Source organism: Erpetoichthys calabaricus, chromosome 5, assembly GCF_900747795.2.
Source record: "Erpetoichthys calabaricus chromosome 5, fErpCal1.3, whole genome shotgun sequence".
NCBI lineage: Eukaryota > Metazoa > Chordata > Cladistia > Polypteriformes > Polypteridae > Erpetoichthys > Erpetoichthys calabaricus.
In genome coordinates this window covers 29,465,406-29,484,255 of record NC_041398.2, presented here as the reverse complement: position 1 = coordinate 29,484,255, position 18,850 = coordinate 29,465,406, and the positions used below count along the sequence as shown (strand labels likewise).

At 40.7% G+C, this 18,850-nt stretch overlaps 1 protein-coding gene across 2 annotated transcripts in view; it reads right to left on the bottom strand.

The window, feature by feature from the left end:
- Positions 1-17,393, bottom strand: part of LOC114651587 (ecto-ADP-ribosyltransferase 5-like) — a 45,986-nt gene extending 28,593 nt beyond the window's left edge. For both annotated transcript variants that reach the window (XM_051927605.1, XM_051927604.1), the window contains exon 1: positions 17,104-17,393. The gene's annotated coding sequence lies outside the window, so the exon portion shown is untranslated. The remainder of the gene's footprint in view (positions 1-17,103) is intronic.
- Between the last annotated feature and the right edge of the window lie 1,457 nt (positions 17,394-18,850).

Below are 18,850 nucleotides of genomic sequence, written 5' to 3'. Positions count from 1 at the left end.
CATGCAAACCTGTATTAATACGTGTTTGCACATTAATATGTTTTTTCTCATGACAGTGGAATAGGTTATTCTTAGCCAGTCTACTGCAGTAATTGCAGTGGAAAATGTGGTTAACATCCACTCATGCATGGGAATAAAATACCGTCGAATACCGTGAATTTTGGTCATACCGCCCAGCACTAGGTTGAAGATAGTACCTGTTCTTATGTCACTTTGAGATGTTCAGTTCCCCTGGAAGCCAGTTGCTGACCAGGCTAGAATATTCACACTCACGGAGAATGAGAAAGTTGATGCATGGTATATTTTATCTGCTTCCACATAAAAATGTCAAAACATTGTCAGCTTATTGTCTTTCAGCAGTGCAGGCAGATTCTTCTGCAGTGTCAGATGAACTTTTCCAACATTTCATGTTTACTAATAGCTCTTCCTGGGAAGTGATTTGTGAATAAAACTGCATGTGTGAAAGAGGCATTGTAGACAGAAATGTTATCCTCCTCACTTCTTCTTCTTTCGTCTGCTGCTGTTAGGGGTTGCCACAGCAGATCACCTTCTTCCATATCTTTCTCTCCTCTGCATCTTGCTCTGTCACACCCATCACCTGCACGTCCTCTCTCACCACATCCATAAACCTCCTCTTAGTCCTTCCTCTTCTCCCCTTACCTGACAGTTCTATCCTTAACATCCTTCTCCCAATATACTCAGCATCTCTCCCCTGCACATGTCCAAACCAACGCAATCTCGCCTCTCTGACTTTGTCTCCCAACCGTCCAACTTGAGCTGACCCTCTACTGTCCTCATTTCTAATCCTATCCATCCTCATCACACCCAGTGCAAATCTTAGCATCCTTAACTCTGCTACCTGCCTCTGCCTCTCTGACTTTGTCTCCCAACCGTCCCACTGATTTAACTAAATCACCAGGCTATTACATTTATGTATGTTGATTATATGAGACACATTACACAGTGACTGACATTAGTAATTCTCTTGCTGCTATGGTTAAAATTTTTTTAAAGAAAAAATCCTTAATTTAGAATGCTACTCCACTAATCTGGATACATGTCCTTACAAATTCAGGCAAAGTTAAGGGATGCAGAGAAGTGCATGGTACATTGATGCAGTGTGAAACTGTAGCTACAAAAACTTCTACAGATAGGCTCTAATAGCAAAGATAATTATTATAACACAGCAGCAATACCACAGGCGATTCTCAGATCACCGGGACTTACACTGACTCCTACACTAGGAAAACGATGACGCAGATGGCGCAAGGAGAGGAAACAAAAAAAGAGGCAAGTGAGCAGGATTACTAACTAAGCCAAAGGCTGCTCCGCATAAAACCCCTCTTCCTAGCATTCTTCTTGCAAATACTAGATCACTTGCAAATAAAATGGACGAGCTCCGACTGAATATTTCCACACATAAAACTACAAGGGACTGTTGCCTTTTGATTTTTTTCAGAGACGTGGCTGAATCCCACCATACCAGACACAGCAGTTGAACTTGCAAGTTGCACGCTCCATCAAGCCAATTGAACCCCCGATTCCGGTAAGAAAACAAGTGGAGGACTGTGTGTCTATACTAATAATGCTTGGTGCACTAATATAACTACAATCAACAAGTTGTGTTGTCCAGACGTAGAATATCTGATGCTAAGATGCCGACAATTTTACCTACCGAGAGAACATACCGTCGTTATGGTTACGGGAGTATACATACCTCCTTAGGCTAATGTTAAGTCGGCGCTTGAAAACTTGTTTGCCGTTTTCAGTAAACAACAGAACTCGCACCCTGATGAAGTTTTTATCATTGCTGGGGATTTTAATCAAGCGAATCTTAAGGATGTATTCCCCAGATTTTATCAGCATGTACATTGTAAAACCAGAGGGGAAAACACCTTAGACCACGTCTATACAAACATAAAAGACACCTATAAGGTCATTCCACGCCCCCACCTCGGCAAATCTGATCGTATCTCTTTGTCTCTTGTTCCAGTGCATAAAGCCCTTATCAGCAGTACTAATCCAATTAGCAAGACTGTTAAAGTTTGGCCTGAAGCTGCCATTTGCCAACTCCAGGACTGCTGGACTGGAATATATTTTTTCATCAGACGGACGTAGAGACATATACTTCATCTGTGCTGTCATATATTAATTACTGTGTGGACAATGTCACTGTCAACAAAAGGATTAAGGTCTACCCAAATGAGAAACCATGGATGAATAGTGAAGTCAAACAGCTGCTCAGGGAAAAGGACAAAGCCTTTAAATTAGGAGACACCTCAGCCTATAGAGCTGCCAGAGCTAACCTCAAGAAGGGCATCAAGTCTGCTAAACTAATGTACAAACAACTGATTGAGGAGGACTTTGACATGAACTCAAACTCACAGCGGATGTGGCAAGGCATCCGATTAATCACGGATTACAAAATTAGAAAAATGACGTACAATACACACTGGCCAATAACAATGCCAACCTAGCAGAGGAACTTAACAGTTTCTTTGCACGGTTTGACTAGGACAATAACCAGCCTCCAGTCAGCTTCGAGCAGACCGGAGACTCACAGCCTTTGGTCGTACACATACATGATGTGCGGCGGACACTCGAAAACATCAATACAAGGAACGCAGAAGGTCCTGATAATGTGCAAGGACGTGTGCTCCAGGCCTGCACGGACCAATTAGCGGAGGTATTTACACACATATTCAACCTCTCTCTCTCCTCAGGTGTAGTCTCCTTGTGCCTGAAATTCACAACCATTGCACCGGTTCCCAAAAAATCGAGGATAACCTGTCTTAATGACTATTGACCAGTCGCTCTCACCCCTGTCATCACAAAGTGCTTTGAACGACTGGTAATCACCCACATCAAAGCCTCCATTCCAGCTGATCTAGACCAACACCAGTTTGCCTATCGGTCAAACAGATCAACTGAGGACACCATCTGTGTGGCTCTACATGCTGCCCTCTCGCACCTGGAAAAGCCCAACACCTATGTTAGGATGCTCTTCATTGACTACAGCTCTGCATTTAATACCATCATACCTAACCAGCTGATCAAAAAACTCTATGCACTAGGACTTGCTCCGTCCATATGCACCTGGTTACTGGATTTTCTCACCAACCGCCCCCAGTCTGTCAGGATGGGCAAACACACATCCTCCACCCTTACCCTGAGCACTGGTGTGCCGCAAGGATGAGTACTAAGTCCCCTTCTCTATGCACTCTTCACCCATGACTGTCAACCCATCCACCAATCAAACATTATTGTTAAATTTGCGGATGATATGACTGTCATTGGGCTTGTAACAGACAAGAATGAAACTGCAAATAGGGAAGAGGTTCAGAATCTGACAGCACGGTGCAACACCAACAACCTGGTCTTAAATACCAAAAAGACCAAAGAAGTTATTCTGGACTTTAGGACCACTAAAAAGACCAATTACAGTCTGATAACAATCAATGCAGATCCTGTGGAGAGAGTTTCCAGCTGTAAGTAACTAGGAGTCATCATCTCAGAGGGCCTGTCCTGGGCTGACAACAACTTGGCTATAATAGGAAAAGCACAACAACGCCTCTATGTTCTCAGGAAGCTAAGGAGAACTGACCTCCCCCAGAAGCTGCTGGTTAAATTTCTATAGATGCACTATCGACAGCATCTTAACTAACTGCATGATGGCCTGGTACAACAGCCGCACCAAGGCTGCTAAAGAAGCCCTGCAGCGGCTCGTAAAAACAGCAGAGGCCATTATTGGGACTGAACTGCCATCACTCGAATTCTTGTATAAGACTCGCTGTGTGATTAGGGCCAAAAACATTCTCAAGGACAAAACTTCTTTGTTTGAGCTCCTCCCGTCAGGAAGACACTTTAGGTCAATCCGTGTACGGAACAAACAGACTAGGAAATAGCTTTTTCCTATCTGCCATAAACTTTCTGAACTCTGAATCTCCTCAGTCTGAGATCATTTTTAATTGAACATGTGCAATGAGCTATGTTGGTAATGTGCAATATACTAATGTACTCCAATATATAATATGTAATTTACTATTCATTAACAGGTGCAACAACAATTTATGCTGCTGTACTTTGAGCAATAATAATTTGCTCTGGTTACTTGATCACGTAACACTGTATACGACATATTTGGAATTATTTGACTTTTCTTTAAATGCACCTTGGGTGTGTCACAAAGTAATTTCATTGCGTTACACAATGACAATAAAGTGCTTGAACTTGAACTTTAAAGACTTGATTGATCCACTGCTTCTAGCTGCCAACTCCATTGTGATGACAGTCTGTTTGAAACTATGCTGAAAAGTTCTAAGGGGCTCTTGTAATCCATCATCCCCATGAAACTCCTAGTCTTAGAATCTGACTGACTCCATTCATTGGTGACAAGATTCCTAGCTGACCTGCTCACTGACTCAAAGTTACATGGTATCACACCACACCCATGGAGCTTTCTCCTGCTATCCAAACATAATCCACTGCTGGATTTCCATCCATACTAATACAGTTTCATTTAAAAATGAATGCATATATCTACATTTTCACCCTTCGTCCCCAGTACCCCATCATTTTTAACTTATGAAAACTTTTAAAAGTTTTAGACTTTTAAAAACGCCCTGCAGAGCTACATACTTCTGAAAACATAGTGTCAGTGTTTTAGTGTGGATGGACGTAAATTCGATTTCCCAGAAACCTACTAATATTAGCTCCTGGTTATGTGTGTATATATATTGTGGAAATCGGCCGGACACAGACAGGTGGACACGTTTAAATCATCCAACACACATTTATTTTCCTTCTCCATATTTACATTAAGTGCGCACACAGCCCAAAGTCCCCAAAAGTCCAGGCCAACAATCCAAAGCCTCTCTCTCTCTTCAGGCCACCTCCTTGCCTCTCCTCAAGACCTTGTCTTTCTCCTCGCCTGACTCCAGCCCATTAACGGAGGGAGGCAGTCCCTTTTATAATCACCTGGATGTGCTCCAGGTGCCTCCCGATAATCTTCCGCTGGCACTCCCTAGTGTGGCAGAAGTACCGGCTGCGTGTGGCAAAAATGCTGAGGTCCAGGGCTCCGTAGGCATCGGGGCACCCCCTGGCGGTGACCATGGTTCTATTCAATAAGGGCGTGCACAAAAAGGCGAGCTTCAAAAGAGCGACCTCAATTGGGCACGGCGAATAAAAGCGCACGTAAATAAAGGCAAGCTTCAAAAGGGCGACCTCAATTGGGCGCAGCAAATAAAGGCAAACGCAACAAAATTATTACAGAAAATTTATTAGATAGGCAATGATTGAACGTATAAAAAGGCGAAAGCAAGAATATTAAAACATTGTAAAAATTGAGGTCGCCCTTTTGAAACTTGCCTTTATTTACGCGCGCCTTTATTCGCCGCGCCCAATTGAGGTCGTCCTTTTTGAAGGATACCGGTGACCATGGGCCCCTACAGGGCTGAGCTTCAAAGCTCTGTACCCGTGGTCCCCATAGCCACCAGGGCGGTCACCCCCACGTGGTCTCAGGGAGCCATAAGCCCTCCTCCAGTCCTCTGGGGCGTCCCGGCTGGGTACCACCCCCAGCCACCTGTGACATTAATATACAGTGGAACCTCGGTTTGCGAGCATAATTCGTTCCGGAAACGTGCTCGTAGTCCAAAGTACTCGTATATCAAAGTGAATTTCCCCATAAGAAATAATGGAAACTCAGATGATTTGTTCCACAACCCAAAACTATTCATATAAAAATGATTAATACAAAATATAAAGTAAAAATACATAAAACAAATTAACCTGCACTTTACCTTTGAAAAGAATCATGGCTAGTGTGAGTGAGTTTCTAAACTCTTGTGGGATTCCACTCAACAGGACAACACGTGGAAGAGCGTCCCAAAGCAATCGCAGCCTCCCAGTGCTGTAGCAGTTCGCCGTAAATGCGAATCCGAAAAGATCGCGGACATGCTATAAGCGCCTGCCGTCGATGGGTGATACAAGGAACATTATAAATGCGCAGGGCCCTGCCTGACTGCTGTGTCTGTTTCATGCTGAATAAAGCTGGTGTTGCTGAAGTACTGAGACTCAGCTTTGTGTTTTAGTGTGCAAGAAGGGGACTTGCACGTCACAGCACACACGTGCGCATACGAGCGAGCGCGCTCACACACACACACGAGCACGTGCGCACACACAGTCACAATGCTAATGCTGTAGTAAACAGTATATGCTCGTACAGATGTTTACTATGAGTGAGGCACGCCGACTCACACGGAGAATAGCAGACGATTGCCCACAATCCTGCAGCAAGAGAGAGAAGAACCATCGGCTCAGTTGTGATCACATGACGATCAGCAGACAAAGAGTATACATACTACTCGTACTGTAAGACCTCGCTCGTTTATCAAGTCAAAATTTATTAAGAATTTTTGCTCGTCTTGGAAAACACTCGTAAACCAAGTTCCTCGCAAACTGAGGTTCCACTGTTATATAATGTATATATAAAATCCAACATCTGTCTGTCTGTCTGCTACTTAACAGATTTAGATCGGGTTCTTTTCTATAATTTCCTTGAACATTCCTGTTGATTTTGCGTCTTCTCTCATTGTGCTAAGTTCAGTTGCTGCACCAATTTATTTGCCCGAATCCAAGAGTGAGGCTGTGGGCAGAGGAGAGGGGGAGGTGGGACCTCAGGAGTAGGGAGTCGGGCAGGGGCCTCCTCACTCACACGCCAGCCTTCATTCGAGTCGCTCTACTTCTCTCCACATGTTTTAGTGTACCTTGCCTTCACTTAGCTAGCGATACGTGTTTGTTCAGTAGACATTATCATCTAGAGATTGTTAAGGAGTAACATTAGACTTTTTTGAGAGACAGATCACAGCTATGTGTGTTTTACAGGGTAGCTGCTCATTGACAGAGATATCCCGGCCATGTGCTCTTCTCCCCACGCAAGGTACGCTCTCCTGTCACAGCTGAACATAATCAGATACAGTGGCAACGTTTGACATTGGCACGTATCAATATTCCGATTGGCCAGAGATACCTTGCCAACTTTTTACATTTTTGGCAAAGAGATCACAGCTGCATTCTCGCCCCTGATAGCAAAACCCTCAGATATAAAAGCTATCAATATAAATTTTTCTCAATACAAATTATTACATTTTTTTAAACTTTTTTATTGATTTTTAAAGTTTGTCCTGTTTAACTACTACGTGGGCGGAACCATGGGGGACAACTAGTATTGTACACAAAAAAATTACTTAGTTGCATAGTACTTCTGATACATCCAGTTAGCCAACAGAACTATAACAGAGGCCCTTTGACTTAGAACATTTTCAGGAAGAAGCCTGGTAACATAGTTAGTCCATAAATACAATGCTAAGGATTGTCCATCTGTCACACAAAAACCCATGAACCAATGGGCCTTGAACCTTGATCTTGATCATGAGCTTATGACATGGCACACATGTCATAAGCAAAAAAGTAGAGGAGTTGGCTAACCTCGCTGATATAATCAAGCCTAAAATGTTTCTGATGGCAAGGCATTTGCAGTGGTGGCCAGAAAAAGAACAACTGCAAGGGCTCCATAGCTGACATGAAAAGAACAGCAGTGACATGGTCAGGAGCCATGGCTGACAGGAAAAGAGCAGATGCACTGACTAGGCTGAGATATCTACTACTGTTGCCATGAAAAAGGTGCAACACTGTGGCCACAAACTTTGTAAACCATATTACACGGGCTGTAACGATTATATACAGGTTAACACTTTGATCACTAAAGAAAGCCAAACATGAAGAAGAACAAGAGCTGCAATCTCAGCTCAACATCAAGTCAAATGTCAACATGAGAAGTGCCAAAATGACAGGACACTGCAGAACATAACAAAGTGAGAGGTCAGTCTGATTAATTACTCCATAATAGGGAAGTACAGTGGTCAATGCAGTGACATGAAAGAGAGAAACACCACGCTGGACCACCATGTGTTTCCTAGTCTAAAATAGAACAAGTGAGTTGAATTTATTATGTGGTGGAGTATAATTATGATAATAAAACTATAACAGAGACCTGGCTAAATAAAGATGGGGATGAGTATAACATTGACAAGTACATATTATTTAGGAAAGATGGGCAGAACAGAAAAGGTGGGGGAGTCACCATTTATAGATAGTGAGCCACTGCTTAGTGAAGATGTTTGCATTTGATTAGAAAGCATTAGAAATAGGGGCCCGATATTAGAAATGCGGTATATACATCCCCCGAAATCAGACTGTGATTAAGTTATGCTTCTTTTTAATAAAATTAAATGGCACTTTTAGAGGAGGATATGATAATCAAGGAGGATTTTAATTATCCAAATATTAACTGCATTAACCCTACAAAAAGAAAAATACAGCAGGAGATGTTTTCAGCCATAATCAGTTCCTCTTTTGTAACACAATATGTTAAAACATTGACAAGGAGGGCAGCCTGTGTAGATTCACTTAGTATTATTTGAGCAGAGTGGTGGCTCTGAGGTTAAGGATCTGCGCTAGTATTGGGAAGGTGGCCGGTTCAAATCCCATTACTGCCTGAAGGGATCCTACTCAGCTTGGCCCTTCAGCGAGGCCTTTAACCTGAAAATTGCTCCAGGGGTGCTGTACAATGGCTGACCCTGTGCTCTGGGATTAGTAAAATATATCAAATCAAATAAACACATATATATTAAAATCAGTTTGTAGAGAAGCATCACAAATAAAGGAAGGAATTATTAAGGAACAGATTAACTGACACATGTCTACAATAGGAGTTTGAGTGAGCAGTCAACATGGATTCAGATGGGGAAGGTCATGTTTCACTAATATAGGGTGTCTATAAAGTCCGTGTGCAATTTTAAATAGTTGTAACTTTATAAGTATATGTGATAGAAAGAATCTGTAAAAAGGATTAGAAAGAAGAAACACATTTTTATTGTTCTTGTTAATTTTCAAAATGTCCACCACCATTACTAATACAAAGGCTAATACGATTCTGTAGTTCTTGGAAAACATTTTCAAGCCGATTTTCAGTAATACCACCAATCACATCAGTTATCCTAGCTTGCAAGACTTCTAAAGATTGCGGTTTGGTTGAATAAACATAAGTTTTCACATATCCCCATAAAAAGAAATCCAATGGAGTCAAATCTGGCGAATGTGGAGGCCAAGAAAATGGTCCACCTCCTTCAATCCATCTGTTAGGGAATTTCTCATTTTAGAAACTGTCTAACATGCAAAGCAAAGTGACAAGGAGCACCATCTTGTTGAAACACTGTACTCTCTATTAGTCCTAATTGTTCAAGTTAAGGAATAAAGTAATTTTGCAGCATTTCTAAATAGCTATCCCTATTAACAACATGCCCTTCAAAAAAGAATGGCTCTGTGACTCAATTTTTTCCCAATGCACACCACACATTAACTTTGGGAGAATCTCTTTCATGTTCAGCAAACTCATGTGGATTTCAGTTCCCCAAATATGGCAAAAATAAAACTTCTAAAGACAAAAAAAACTAGATACATCAAGCTTTCTATTCCTTTTATGAATTCGTTCTATCACATATACTTACATGACTTATACTTACATACTTATAAAACTTTGTTAAATGGTGCGACTCAAACCACCTACACCTGAACACCAGCAAAACCAAGGAGCTGGTGGTGGATTTTAGGAGGCCCAGACCCCTCATAGACCCAGTGATCATCAAAGGTGACTGTGTGCAGATGGTGCAGACCTATAAATACCTGGGAGTGCAGCTGGATGATAAATTGGACTGGACTGCCAATACTGATGCGCTGTGTAAGAAAGGACAGAGCCGACTATACTTCCTTAGAAGGCTGGCGTCCTTCAACATCTGCAATAAGATGCTGCAGATGTTCTATCAGACGGTTGTGGCAAGTGCCCTCTTCTACGCGGTGGTGTGCTGGGGAGGCAGCATTAAGAAGAAAGACGCCACACGCCTGGACAAACTGGTGAGGAAGGCAGGCTCTATTGTTGGCATGGAGCTGGACAGTTTAACATCTGTGGCAGAGCGAAGGGCGCTCAGCAGGCTCCTATCAATTATGGAGAATCCACTGCATCCACTAAATAGTATCATCTCCAGACAGAAGAGCAGCTTCAGCGACAGACTGCTGTCAATGTCCTGCTCCACTGACAGACTGAGGAGATCGTTCCTCCCCCAAACTATGCGACTCTTCAATTCCACCCGGGGGGGTAAACGTTAACATTTAACATTATACAAAGTTATTGTCTGTTTTTTAACTGCATTATTATCAATCTTTAATTTAATATTGTTTATTGTATCAGTATGCTGCTGCTGGAGAATGTGAATTTCTCCTTGGGATTAATAAAATATCTGTCTATCTATCTATCTATCTACAAAGTTACAACTAATTTAAATTGCACACGGACTTTATGGACACCCTGTATGCTGGAGATCTAAAAGGAAACAACAAAAGCAAATGGTCAAGGAGGAGCATGAACAGTAATACCATTTATCTGGATTTTAGAACCTTTTGGTAAGGTAAGAGTGACAGCTTAGGATAAGGTTTAATATAAGTGAAGGACATGCACATAGGAATTAAAAAATAGACTTGAGCATTCACTAGTAGATCTATAACTTGAAATTACAGCTAATGAACTGAACCTAGGAGTTGTAGTGAACTCGCTACTATACACAACCAGACATTGTGAAAAAGTCATAAAGAAGGCATGGCGTGTGGAGCACAAGTCAGAGATGGTTATATTGAAGCTATGTAACACAATGGTGTGACCTCTTCTGGAGTTCTGTGTACAGTTTTGGTGTCTACGCTAAGAAAAAGACATAGAAGCGCTAATAGGAACTTCAGAGAAGAAGCTGATTACAGGACTGTGAGGTATGAGTTGTCAAAAAGGACTGAAGGAGATTAGGAGGTGACAGAAGTTATTTTTGCTTTAATTGATTTGAAAAGGAATTAATACAGCAGATTTTGGCTGTTATTTAAAATAAATCCTTCAACAAGAAAAGGTAACACAGATGCAAAATCATTAAAGGTAGATTTTTCAACAATGTTAGAAAGTTTTACTTCACACAAAGAACCATAGACACATGGAATAAGAGACAGGGACAGCGCTACCATTGAGGTGAAGTAGGTGGTCAGGCGGTGATGAACAATGGAGGACGATATTTGCGGGGTTTTAACACAAGTTTTACTGTAACCTCATTTGAGAGACATTTATACTTTGAATGCATTGTTAAAGGCTGGTTGATTTCACAGTTCAGTTGCACTCCCATTGCTGAATATTTGATTTTGTTACACTAGTTTCAGGATGGTTCCTTAATTCTTGCATTATTATTGATAATGAAGCCTATGCCAAAGCCACCATGTTGATGAAAAATCCATGTCCATGCATGCAAGTTTGTAGTTTTTTTTTTTTAGTACTTTTTTCCTTTAAGAAATGCATTTCTTTATATTATTTTCCATCTTTATATTGTGTGAAGGATTGCCGGCTTTCTACTCCGGTCCTCACCCCCAGGCCGCCAGGAGGAGCTCTCCCGACAGCATGAACGTGCCTCGAATTCCAGCAGGGCATCATGGACTCTGTAGTTTACATGCACAGCCCTGCTGGATACCATGGGGGCCTCCAGGAGTCGCTGTAGGGAGGTTGTCGGACTCTTATGTGCCCTATAACCCGGAGGTGCATCAAGATCACATGACAGGAAGAAACGACGTGCCTCCAGGGTGAAGAAGAGTTTTCATATGACCCGGAAGTGTTCCTAGTCACGTGGACAGAGAGGATGAAACACTTCCGGATCAGGACTATAAAAGGACTATGGGAAATCCCAGATGTCGAGCTGAGCTGGGTGGAAGGGTGGCAACGCGTCTGGGAGTGTGGAGGATTGGTTATTGATTATTGTTGTTATTATTGAGTATTGTGGAGTGGAGGGTGCTTTGTGCACATTTATTATTATTATTACTAATAATAAACCATTATTTGGACTTTTATCTGGTGTCTGACATCTGGTCTGAGGGTTCAAGGAGACCTCTATCTGTCACAATTGACATTGGGTTGATACAGAATTTAAGTGTGTGCATGTATATATATATTTTTTCTCTTCTTCAGAGTAGAAACTGGGACTGTTTTTTTCGACCTGCACTATTAAGCTGTCGTGCTGCGAGACGCCTGTGATCACACAAGCTGGTGTTCCTCAGAAACTTGTCTTCTGGTTGCGTCGGGACTTTGGGTCTCTTCATATCTGAGTTTCTTCCAGTTGCAATTGTTTTTTGGATGGTGTAGGACCCTACTGAACTCACTGACCCTTTGATTTTGATTTTTTATTTTGCAATTTCTCTAAATTAGATTAGATTCAACTTTATTGTCATTGTACAGGTGCAATTAAATACAGCTTAGCATCTAACCAGAAAGTGCAAATAGTAGGGTAAGATGCAATAGACAGTTGGTTCAATTAGTACATTAAAATGCAGTAAGCAGTAAGGTGCAATAAGGGAGCATACAAATAAGAATATATATATATCTATATGAAAATTGAATTTACAGGTAGTAGTATATACTGTATAGGGAAGAGTAAATAGATCAGTAGTGCAGGTACATGGTATGAATAAATATAGATATACGAAATATTTTTATATATAGAATATATATAGGTGAAAATATACATAGAGTGCAGTCAGAAGTTATTGATATTTAAAAAGGTCAGCTATTGAGTGGTAAGGGTTGAGAGATCAGAATGGTGATGTTGTTATGAAAGAAACCGTTCCTGAGCCCGCTGGTGTAGACCGAAGGTTGCTGTATGCCTCCCTGATAGGAGAAGAGTAAACAGTCCATGGTTGGGATGTGAGGCCTCCTTGATGAGGCTGTGAGCCCGTCGCAGACACCGTGTATGTCTCAGGTCAGCGATAGTCAGCAGTAGGAGGTCGATGATGTGCTGGACAGTTTTCACCACCTGTTGCAGTGCATTCCTGTCAGCTACAGAGCAGATGCCATACTACACTATGATGCAATTTGTCAATATGCTCTCAACAGTGCAGCGGTAAAAGTTCAGCAGAATCTGAGGAGACAGACAGGCTTTCTTTAGCCTCCACAGAAAGTAAAGATGTCGTGGCGCTTTTTTAACCAGAAAGGCCTACACTTCTAAGGGCAATAATACTCTGTCTCATTTAATTAATTAATTACCATTAACTGGCCAATAGCACTGGAATATTGTCCAAGTAGTATTTCAGAGGGTGTAGTAACACAGTCTGTTCCAACTCTCCTTTAAAACAAATGGGTGTGAGGGTGTTAAGTAATCAACAGAAGTTGGGACACCTGTGCAAACTGTTTGCTTCAGCTTCCAGGCTTAATTTACTTTAAATGCAGCAGAACATCTGTAGGTTAGAACCTATTAGTTCTTCCCTGAAGAAGCCCCATTTGTAAAATTCTGTCTTTTCATTTTTAATGTTTTTTTTCTAACCTAAACTTTAAATTTAAACCTCTGGTGATTTACTGCTTACCTTTTGACCATTTTATGTTATTCATTTCAACTGATTAAATTTGAAGAAAAAGTGGAAAAAATGAGGTGTTCTAAAACTTTCGACTGGTAGTGTGTATGTTTATATATATATATATATTAGCTACTTCTCCTTTCAAAAATAGGTAATAGGATAAATATAAAAATATTTGCCATCTCAAGCCCTATGTGTACTTTCTTCAGTATCCTCACATGTCTCAGCCTCTCTTGACCAGCACTCCCTCTGCCGAGCACATTCCTATAAAGCCTGCTTTCCAATTCTCTCGTTATTTTCGAGGCACCTTGCTTGTCTCTTGTCTGTTTTTATGCTTCCTATCTTTAAACGCAACTCTATGTCTTTACTCCTCTTCCTGCGTCTCACACTCACACTTTCTCTTCTGATTGTGTCACAAAAGCCAAACTGACTAATCACACCAAAATCAAACTGACCAATAAGATTGCTCGCAATCTTTATTTTCCATAAAAAAACACAGACATTGGTGTTTTTTATGTAAAAGATAGCTAAATCTTCCATTTCTTCCTTTATTTTACAAGCAGAATGCACTGCCATTGCTAGCATATTCAGAAGAATCATTGCTTGTTACGAATTCCAGCAATATTTAATCTCTAAACTGGTCAGCCTACATTTTATAAGCTTTCATTTTTTTCAATTGTATATTTAATACCATGTATATTACGCTTGTTTTATTGATAACAATAATAGTAACAACAACAATAGTAACAATAATAACAACAATAATAATAATATAAAACAAGCATAATATACATGGTATTAAATATGGAATTCAAAAATATGCCAGTGTTGTAAAATTATTATTATTATTCCATATTGATATTAATGTGAAAAATGTATGGATATAGTGAAAAATTATAAAACATGGATATACGATAGTGTTTTTCTCTATATATGTGTGAGAGAAAGAGAGATAAATGAAAGAAGGTATACGTACTGTATATAAGGTGACTAGCGATCCCCCACAGTTCCACCCGTGCAGTAGTGAAACAGGACAAATTTTAAAAACCAATAAACAAACAGCTAAGCGGAGGCAGGGTACACTCCAAAACATGGAGAGAGGTAGACCGACTCAAACGTTGGCTGGCACGCGAGTGAGGAGGGCCCTGCCCGGCTCCCTACTCCTGATGTCACGCTTCCCCCTCTCTCAGATTAGCGCAAATAAATCACCCCTGCGACAGAAGTCACAAAATTAACCGGAATGTTCAAGCAAATTATAGAAAAAAACCCGATCTAAATCCATTAAGTAGTTCTCTCGTGAAAAGCAGACAGACATACAGACATTGGATTTTATATAGAGAGAGATACAGAAGGATATACAGTATATGTCCTTATAATTTGTACAATTCACAGTAACCTTAATACATTTCAAAGGTAAAACTAGAATAATCCTATATTTATTAAACTCTTATTTCATTACGAGAGTCATATAATTGATTTGGTGGGGCTGGGATGTGCGATTTCACATAGAATAGCAAACATGCTAGAGCTGTCTCTGATAAGAGACTCAAGTGATGTACTGGACAGGAGGACTTTCCGGACCTTCCAAACACATCTTAGTGTTATTTTGGAGAATTCAAGTGGAAACGACTGGCAATCTTTCTCTAAAATTGTTTTAGTGTTCAGTATGAGACAAATTCTTTACTTGTAAAAATTAAAAATGTTTGCTTTGTGGAGTCTGTTACATTCTCGATAAATAAGTAGAACAATATTGTGTTTTTGTTGTTTGTAACAGAATGCCTCCACTATATCACAGCAGCACACATTAAAGGCTTAATTGGCTTGCCTAACTCATCTCCCTTGACATGTGTTTACTACATCTGCTTCTTTCACATCAGGTGAATTAGCTATTAGCAGTTATTGATCCTTGGCATCTGTCAGTAGGCCATTGACCCATTAGCATGAGACACTGGCCACTGATTATATGACACCTACCAGTACAGTCCAATCAATGCTCAAACTCCTCTCAATGCTCCACGCCCACAACACACTGTGAAATTGGAAGCCAATTCCCTTAGATAGATAGATAGATAGATAGATAGATAGATAGATAGATAGATAGATAGATAGATAGATAGATAGATACTTTATTAATCCCAATGGGAAATTCCTTTTCAGTGGTCCTCAAACACTCCCCTTTTCTCATGTGTAGGTGAAAAATAAAGAACCAAAACACGCAAAACGTCAAACACAGAAATTGTGCTTTCAAATGTTGCGGCTGACACTGTGTGACCATGAGCAAATCACTTCACCTCCTCGTGCTTCAACAAAAGCAATGTAACCAATGCTTTCTCAAAGGTTTTAAGTCTCCTTAGATAAAAGTGTTCACCAAATAAGTTGGTAAGAATAAAAATAAGAAGAAGTTGTTGCAAAGATGTCCTGAAAAATCTGTCTTGTGGCCACAAGGAAGAAAGCTTATAGGGTTAACAGATGGTAGTACTCGGATGTTGTACCGTGTTAGCCATTATGGATGTAGTGAGAAGTAAACCAATATGACACTTTTGATTGGCTAACTAGTTGCCTCGAAAGTTTGCAAGTTGTAATCTTTCTAGTTAGCCAATACAAGGTGTCATTTTGCTTGACTTCTCACTACATTGGGTAAAAGTTATAATTTAATTAACTTCTACTCAAAACTAACACACAACACTCAGTATTGCTTACAATTCTAAAAGCAAGGAAAACTTGTTATGTCAGTTCGTCAGCAAGCCGGTACAAATAAGGGTGGGTCTGTTTTAATCTTCTAGGGTGCTACAAATATAACAAACATCAGGCCACGTTTACATTTTGTAGTTCATTATATAATTTAAATAAACATAAACACAGATTTCCCATGTACAAAAGTTAGTTCACCCCTATATTTATCACTATGTGAAATACCTGACATTAAAACCAGTTGAAAATAATTAGAATTTTATTAGTTGGAGGTTCTTGTCTCAACCTGTCTTATATAAACCTCGAGCATTTAGTTTGATTTGCTCTTTGTTGTTGAAGTGTTGGTTTTCACACACAAAAAAAAGGTTCTAAACCCCTAGGAGTCTGGAGAGGGGATTTAAAAAGTCTTCAAACAGTTGGAAATCAACTATTCACTGGTCTATAAAAAAAACGTAACAGTACAGTACACTCAGTGCTCTCAGCTCTCTACATTTTTCATTGATTCTGCTTCCGGTTTATGCATTTTGGTGAAATGCTCTTTGAATCCTGGATTAAAATAAAGTTATGTGTTATAGTGGCGATTTCAGTAGTACCGATGGCCCTTTGTTATTCTATTGAGCATCCTGTGCCATTACGGACCCCATACTGCCCCTTAGCCCAGTGTCCCGCGGAGTGTATGAAAGGCACATGCGCGCGAGCTACTGGCCACTGAAAACGTTACAGTACAAAACACACAAAGCTCGTATCAGTGGCCCGTAAAAAGTTAACAGTACAGCACACGCAATGCTCTAACTGCTGCTGGAGAGGAAAAACGCGCACAGACCCAAGTCCACAATTGTTTCACATTCAGTTCGATCTCAGATATTACACCCTAACTTAAGACATAATAATTTAAACCAAGAGATCAGAGGGGATGAGACGCTCGATACTCACTTATCAACACCATGCGAAGCTCTCGACGAGCAGATGTTCCAAGTAAGGACCTTCTCAGATGTTAACGGAGACAGCTTTGAGTTGTGTTTCAAATGCGCGTGTCACGTGATCATTCGGGAAAGACGCTTCGTTACGTCATTGACACCCCCTATCCAGCACCCCATTTGGCCAGCTGCCCACGAGAGGGTCGTACAGTAATTGATTCCCCTGGGAAAACCAGTCGTCTTTCGCACAGACTTAACGGCCACAAGTCCGAGTCCTGCCAGTGTTACTCGCACATGGACTGCACGCCCTGCCCACTCTGTGACACACCCAGACTTCCTTAGTCTGGTTATCTCGATCACGTTAGTGAAGCTAAGAGTAGAGTTTGTGGATTCAATGCGCATAACACCTCTCAGTAAACAGTATTAGTATACGGTGATATATAGTCTGTACTAGACACGTACTGCCAACTTCCAAGTGCAATATGAATAAAAAAAGCACGTGCTTCATTACTAATTTAAAAAAATATTTCAAACAGAAATAGCGATTTCTGCAATCTGTGGGTGGCTCGGGACCTCCGTGCAAGTGAAACAGAAAAGGTCCGCAGTAGCCCTGTGCGGAGTTTAAGGAATGGACGCTCGGACGCGTTTTTTATGGTCATTGTTAAACTAAAGATATCGATAATCAATGAAAACAATGATTATATCTATCCTAAGCAACTCTCCTTCTCATGCCACCTACTAAAATAAATTGAGAAACATTCTGTAAGACTTTAATTACGATCAGTTTACGGATTGAAATAGGAAAATAGGTCAGTTCAACTCCTATACTGTATATTGCATTCAGCATTTTTCTTTTTTATATGTCAGACAGCGGCTCTTGATTTGATGGCAAACGAACCCTCTGCAATCAATTAAATCGCTCCCCAAGTGTCCACGTGTCCGTGGATTCAGTTCAACAAAATATTTTATAAACAATTAAAATGTCTGATTGATATACTGTAAGAAATGAAAATGAAACAAAAAAGTATTCAACTTTAAACAGAGTTTAATCAACTCCCGGAACGAATGCTACGCCCATGCGTGTATTTTCTGACTTTAAAAAAAAAAATGATTACATATTTACATCCCATGAGTCAAATATGAGATTTATAAATTGTTTGTAATATAAAGTTGCAATATAAAATAAAATCTCACATACATTAACACGTTTTGACCTTTGAACTCCGTTAATGAAATATATATATTTTTAGTGTGTCTACTTATACTACGGTTGTGACTTAAAAATAATGCACTTATCTTTTATTGTTCGTCTGAAACCCTCGCTTCCGGCCATCCCCCAACAACCCTCTAGAGCTTAAATGTCAAACATCCGCCTATGTCAGCAGCATATGTGAACGCATCTGTTGAAAGCAGACAAGGGATCAGAATATGAAGTCGTCTTAAGTCTAGCAATCCATCCGTTACCCAACCCAACCCGCTAAATCCTAACTACAGGGTCACGGGGGTCTGCTGGAGCCAATCCCAGCCAGCACAGGGCTCAAATGGCAAGAAGCAAAACCCTGGGCAGGGTGCCAGCCCACCACAGGGCGCACACACACACACCAAGCACACACTAGGGACAATTTCGGATCGCCAATGCACCTAACCTGCATGTCTTTGGACTGTGGGAGGAAACCGGAGCAGACACGGGGAGAACATGCAAACTCCACGCAGGCGTCACCGTGCCGCCCAGAACAAAATAATTTCTGTAAATAAGATTTATA